Here is a 7877-nt window from a genome sequence, read left to right on the forward strand (position 1 = left end):
AATTTTTGCTTTTCTTTTACAATTCTTATAAAATGTCTAAATATTTAGCTATTGAGTTATTTTGTTTTATTTATTTATTTTTTTTTTTTAATTTCCGGATTATTATAAAAAGACGTGTAATATGTGCATGTATTTTCGCCAATGTAAAAATACACCTGTGCGCAAGTGTGAGGGCAGTTATCTATAGATATTACTTTTACTGTCAAATTTAAAACCAATAAATATTCATCATTTTATCATTACTACCAGCAATGGAAAATTAAGTTTTAAAAAAATAAAAAATACCCCCCCCCCCAAAAAAAAAAGAACAACAAACAGTTAAAAGACTCGTTTTTGGCATTGGAAAATGTGAACAATTTTTTTTGAATTCGATACCGATTTCTATATCCTCAAAAGTACCGATTTTTCCGATTCCCAATTTCGATTGTGATAACATTAGTACCTACATCTACTAACCAAATGCAATTGAATTAACAAAGTCTCCTGTCGTATTGTCCAGATTTAATCTTCCTCTGAGATTACTAGGTCTAAGTGTGTCTTTAAGACTCACATTACACATGCATCATATCATTCTCATATCATGTCTCTTCATGCAATGCATGTCCTCAACCCTCACTGGCCAAGTTTTGCTTCCATATAGCATCATGCTGCACATACATGCCTGATAAATTCTTCCTTTGATCAATAACGGTAACGCTCTGCTGACAGAAGTTCCCTGAATTAACTTCATTCACTCCTAGCTATTGTTATCACATTAGTAAAAGCTCCTGCTTAGAAAAAATTTTGATATGGTAAAATTGATAGAAGATATGGAAGTGTTCAAGAAATATGTCCAAAAAATAATATAATTTTTATTGATAGCTAGAGTTGTTAATACACTGTCTTTGTAATTGTAAACAAAGACATGGTGAATCGGTTAAATTAATCGAGATTTTTTGTTCTCTCTCTTTGTGTGTGTGTGTGTGTGTGTGTGAGTGTGTTCCCCCCCCCCCAGCTAAAAACAAAAAAACTACAAAACGACGAGCAACAAAGTTGGTACATTCTTGATCAGTATTGCTCCGGATGCACAATGTCTAAAATTTAGAAAAAAAAAAAAAAACTTTTTGATCTTAACTTTTTCGTCAAGGGTGGTCGTTTCTTCAGCCATTTTATGTACTAATTAAAGGGAAGTCACTCTGAATTTTTATCAATGAGTTACTTCCCTTATGTTGTAATTATAAACAAAGACATAGTAACTGAATCGATTACTTAAATTTTTTTTTTTTTTTTGTGTGTGTGTGTGTGTGTGTGTGTGTGTGTGTGTGTGTGTGTGTGTGTGTGTGTGTGTGTGTGTGATTTTCAGAATAAAAGGTGAGAGATTATATTAAATGCAATTAAGAAGTGATTATATTAGCAATGCCATTTTATTTGAAAGCCCAGGTATGCAGTTTTGGTGTCCAAAACATTCTTTGTCTATCTTTATTGCCAAGGTGCAAAAACCATTTTAAGGACACTTCACATATCTGTGACAAAAAAAAAAAAAAAAACGTCTGCAGTCATGCCACTGAATTCAAGGAAAGTAAGGATATTTTAAATAGTAAAGCGGGGGAGGAGAGATTCGGGCATTTATTAATGTAGACAACAAACCGAAAAAATGGTAAAAAAAAAAAAAAAGCAAAACAAAAACAAAAACAAACAAAACAAATATATAATCAATAAATTCCACCAAAGGCAAAATAACTTACTGGATAAGTTTAGCGTTTGAACTTATTTTGAAGCGTTTTTTTTTTTTTTTTTTTGTTTTTTTAAGATTGAAACAAGTAGTGAGTGCTGAGTTGCCAAGTTAGAAAGACAACAACATGGCGGAAATTAAACTGTCATGTTTGGAGTCTCGATAATCGCTCAAAACTCGAAAATGGGGAAAAATACTGGTAGAAACTCACTACATAAATTTTATTTATTTGCTTACTTACCAGTTGCGCTTGTCTACGTTAATAAATGCTCACAGATTATTTCAATAAAAGTGAAAGGAAATATTTTCCTGGGGTGGAGTAAAGTTTAATTAGAACTAGCAAAAGGAAATCTACACTTTCTCTTCATTGTTGATGTTGTTGCATATTATGGCTTTGCATACAATATTAACTGTCAAGCATTTATTCACAGGAGGCAATTAACCCTAATTCTGTAATTGCATAGGCAGTTGTTATTGCTGGTGTTATTGCTATTATTTCTGCCTTCGATGTTGCCATGTTGGTGCTTCCGCTGTTATTATTGGGTTTGTCATAGTTGTTTAGCATTTTAGCAGAAACAAACACACACGTACACACATACGCGCGCGCACACACACACACACACACACACACACACACACACACACACACAGAAATTGAAGTTTTAAGCCCCCCCCCCCCTTGTTACACACGTACCAATGTAATAAAAATAATGAGCAGCAAGCAACATTCACCCTCGGTGAGTCGAACCGGCTTTCTCTAAAGGAGAAAGTGTCAAGGGAATATTAAATTTACAAGCGGTCCTCAGTCACATGTATATCCCGGTCATAGGAGATGACGACGTTAGGTTTTTGCAGTTCTCTCAGGGGGGGGGGGTTGAGGTCTTCCCACACACAGCGCCTTGTATTCCCGAACAATCACCCCTCTGGTACTGATCAGGCTCAACCTTGCTTAACTTCTGTTGTCTAACGAGAACAGGCGTATCAATGTCGCTCTGCCGTATACACAGAATAATTCATCATATGTTGATTTATTTATGTTCAAGTTTTCAACTTGCTTAAATAATCATTAGATTATTGATGAACTTCCGTAAGCAAAACTTGTGCAGTTTGAATGTCTAAATAATTTATGATTCAAATACAGACGGCAAGAATATTAGATTTACAAAAGAACTCTTTCTACCACAATGAAAGAAAAACATTTCCTTCTTCATCAGTGTTGTAGAGGACTAAGATATATATATCCTAATCCTGTTACAAAAGAAAATAATGAAACGAATGGAATTGAAGGAAACAAAAACTCAATTGATGGATAAAATAAACGCGTCGTTTATTTACTGTTGAAAGAATGAATGTTTTAGATATAACACGTGTTCATGTCCACGCGGGTGTAACCATCGTTTGTTGCGGGACTGGTGGTGTAGAAAGAAAAGGAAATGTGTGTTCATCTCACTATTGTTTATTCGCGCGTGGGAAGAGAAATGAGTAGTAGAAATGAGAATGATAGTCCAGCGTGTAGATAAAGACAAAGGATAGAGGGTTGACATCAGTTAGCAGTCAGCTACGCGAAGGTATTCTCAGGGACAAGTTGTATATATAGAGAGAGAAAGAGTGTGAATGTCAATCCAGTTCATGGAGAGAGAAAGCGTATAAAGTGTACGTACGGTCTGTTAGCTTTTTGTCCCACAAGTGGTGTGAGGTACGCGCGTGCGGTGCATGCTGAAAAGGCACGCTGCCGGTCTATAGACCGTCCAGCTAGGAGGCTAGTCTGAAAAGGGGAGAAGTCGCTTATTGCTCTTTCTTTTATAGGTGTTTCCGGTGGTCTTTTGCGCATGTGTGGATTTCCTTTGACAGGGGAAGTGACGTTGTCCTTGTGTGCGTACATGTGCGCATGTGTGAGTACATGTGTGTACGTTAGCGTGTATGTACGCGAACGTGAATATATGTACGTGTATGGACGTGGGCGCGTATGTTTGTGTGCGCGCATGTATATGACAAGTAATATAGCTTGAGGTGTGAACTCGGGTTTTTGTGTGAGACTAGAAAAGGCTCGTGCAGTGTGCATGCTGCTAGCCGGGATTTTCACAAACAGAATTTCTTTGCAAGGGCTTCCGTCTGTGTAACACACTAACATGGAACTGCTTCCTCACAGATTACAATTTGGTCCTCTTCAAAGCCCATGTCAACAGATTCCTATCAAGAAACATTCGTAGTTGGTGCTGACCATAATTCCATCTCATTAACTAAAGTGGCAATTGGCCTTAATAGGTGGTCATCCTTTATTAACAAAAGTCATAATTTAGGGCTTGTCCATTTATTATTTTCTGAAAAGATAAGTTATCAATAGTGTATTGTGCGAGAAAACTTGTACGATCTGATAGTGTAATTTTCTTTTCTTTTTTTTTAATGTTATTACTTTAAGGAATGACGCGAGAAACTATATATTATTTTCAAATCTTGTTAATTTGAAGAGTGACACATGTAACCATGCATTATTTTCATGTGTTATTACCTTAAGGAATGACGAAAGTAACTATATATCATTTTAAAATGTCATTACTTTAAAAAATGACGCTAGGTAACTATATATTATTTTCAAATATTATTACTTGAAGGAATGTCGCATGTTGCCATATATCATTTTCAAATGTTATTACCTTAAGAAATACCGCAAGTAACCATATATTATTGTCAAATCTTATTACTTTTAGGAATTACGTAAGTGACCATGCATTATTTTTAATTGTTATTTGTTTAAGGAATAACGCTAGTAAGCATAAATTATTTTCAAATGTTATTACGTTAAGGAAAAATGAAAGTAACTATATATCATTTTCAAATGTCATTACTTTAAGGAATGACGCAACTAACCAGGCATTATTTTCAGATGTTAAAACTTTAAGATATGACACAAGTAACCATGCATTTTTTTTTTGCAAAGTGGTCACCACATATCAAGGCTCAGAAGCCAGTCGAGAATAAGGTTAATATGTGTATGGTAATCAGTGGGGCAATAGCATAGTAATCGTTTATTGTGGAGATTTGGTATAATTTGATTATTTAAGAGGACGGTTCAATAAGAACTTGTTTACATTGGACTTGAAGACGACAATATTGTAGCCAGTTGGAAAGCAGATCAACAGAACAGAGTTCAACAGGTAGTCAGTTCTAGGAAAGAAGCTTTGTTCATGGAATCCATGTTTAGGTTGTGGCACCGATAGAGAGTGAGGGGAATTTTTATAATGATTTTAGCAAGACGAGTGTTTTTTGTGAAAGATTTTTAAGGGGGAGGGACCATAGATTGACGCTCAATCGAACACTTGTCATGAAAATAATGATAAAGCAGACAAGCTCTAGTTTTTAATCAGTTAATACATTGGTACAGTGGTAACGTCACTAGCTTTGAATGCTACAGTTTTGCTTTCGGTCTCGATTTTAGCTGATGGCACCTAAATACTTTTTTTTTTACTTTTGAAATCACGATTCTATAATAATATATATGAAATCTGGTACAAATTAAAATAGCATATTTAAGCGTATTTTACGCTTGGGCAAAGCCGGGTGCCCACAGGCTAGTATATATATATATATATATATATAAAATAAAAATTACAATTAAATTTACCAAAATGATCCAAGATGGTAAAACTAAAGTATATTATAAATATTACAGAATTAATATTTATAAAGTAATCTCAACCAGATGTAAAAGCTCGATAAAACCAAATAGGAGATAGAGCTTATAATAAGAGCAAATAAAACATGTTAAAAAACACTTTTCAGATTAAATACGTTTTTAACTCTTTTTCAAAGTGTTTTTTTAACATATTTTATTAACTATTTTCTCGTATATAGATAAATCCCCGAAACGGTGTTTCATGGTAAACAACTGATGATCCCTTGAAAAATAATAAAAAAATTGGTATTATAGTAACTTCGAGAGAGTTGATGAATTGATTGCAGGTGATTTAAATGACTTACTGACTAGATGGTTTTTTTTTTTTTTTTTTTTTTTAACGAATGATAAAAAGTAATTTTTTGTATATGGTTTCAAATGTTAAAAACTTCAAAGACTATATATATACATATGTATATATGCATGTATATATGTATGTATGTATGTATGTATATATATATATATATATATATATATATATATATATATATATATATATATATATATATATATATATATATATATATATATCAAACTATTAATATATTATAATTTTTAACACAAAAAATATATAAGAAAATGGATCCGCCACCCTAGGTGCTGCCATTAATAAAAAGAATCTGCCTGCATGTGGCCACTCCCACTTGCCACGCACACTGTTAACCTCTGAAAAGGGAAAAGTTTCTTCCTAATTCCTCCGCATATGTAATGTATGCTATCATTTTGGCCTCCCATCAAGTAGCTGCAGGCAACTTTGGTGAAATGGTGAATAAACTCTAGCAATCCTGGAAATGGTATCTGCTTGATAATCATTACATTTCTAATGTGGTAGTAGCAGCAGTAGTAGTAGTAGCAGTAGTAGTAGTAGTAGTAGTCTGCAGAAACTTAGTTTTTGCCATTTTGGTTGTTTTGTTTTCATGGCATATCAACCCTTTTCAGGTTATTTCATGCTGATACCGGTTATTTTGGTAAAAGTTTTTATGCTTCAATTCTTTATATCTTCAAATATTTATTCATGGTGTTTGGTTTGGTTTGGTTATTTTGTAGAGGATTATTCTTCTTTTTGTTTTTTGCTTTGCAGAACATGATTGAGTTTTGCAAATAGAGAGGAAAAAATAACATCGATGTTTGGCGTAGGAAGCCGGTATCTTCAGATAGGCTGATCTAGTAGCAATTTGATTCTTTTTAAAACAATAAATAATCTTCTTACCTGAGCAATAATTGTCACCTAAATATTCTACAAATTAATAAAACGAATGAGTGCTTATACAGTATTGGACACAAGTTAAAATCACATTTCAAGTAAAAACTTTTTGATATACTTACATATAATGCTAAAACAAGTCATCACCATCAAGTGGTCTCCTGCCTGGTACAGGCATTAACGGCTATGACTTTCCATCTCTCTCCCTCGAAGTATTCATGAATTCATTGTTGCTCATCATTTTTTTTATTTTATCCAGGCATTCAGACTGTCAACGTATGTTTCTCACTGTCGTCCTCTGCTTATTCTACCCACGATTTTTCCCATCAAACTAATTTGTTCTATTCCATTTTTTTTTTCTGTAGATATGACCCAAAACTCTCCAACCTGATAGGTCCTGCACTTTCTGCCAAGTCCCAGCCTTTGTTGCATCACCACAATGTTGCATCTCTATGCACGTTTTATAAGTAGTTCCACTAAATATGCTTTGATGAACTCACTGTACTTGTACGAGATGACGGTGATCTAGAATTCTTTCTAGAAAGACATCAGGTACTTATGGGAGGGACCGCATGAAGTTTACCAAAATCCTAAGTGAAAGTGATTTTTGTGGAACGAACTTGATTTGAACTCGGGGCATCATTTGTTTTTTTTGTACTGTTCTTATTAAGGACCTTTCTGTGTTTGCCATTTCTAATACCTCTTGGTTTGTTTTCTTTTCTGTTCAGGATATCTTCAAAATTCTCCTCTTGACCCAAGTTTCAGTTGCCTCTAGTCTCTTCCTCGTGCTGTTGATGATTGTCCAGCACTCACAACCGTATAAAAGAACAGAACATACATACGTTCGGAGTATTCTGAATTTGGTGTCTATTTTAATGTTTCTGTTGGTCATGATTGATGACAGTCTCTTGAAGGCGACTTTGACTGCGGCTATGCGACTTTGTATTTCAGTAGTGCACCTTCCATCAGATATGATCCAGTAGCTGGATCACAAACAACTATCTTCACCAAAACTTAAGAAAAATTATTGAGTAGAATTTTAATTAAAGATAGAAACCAGTTTTTGTGTTTTGTTGATCTGTCCCTCATTATTACTATCTAGGCTAGGCATTTTTATCCACGGCCCCTAAAATCAACAGAGGTCAGATCATTCCTATAATGATCAGATCCCTGTTGATTGAGGTGTAATTATGTTCCTGTGCAGTTCTAGGAGGTCCACCCTCCCAGGTTTTGCCTTATCGCTTTAAGAAGGGATTAGTTTATTGCTAATCACCTGAGGCGCCCTCACC

This window comes from Euprymna scolopes, chromosome 10, assembly GCF_053919585.1.
Source record: "Euprymna scolopes isolate OS-2025 chromosome 10, ASM5391958v1, whole genome shotgun sequence".
In the NCBI taxonomy this organism is placed as follows: Eukaryota; Metazoa; Mollusca; class Cephalopoda; order Sepiida; family Sepiolidae; genus Euprymna; species Euprymna scolopes.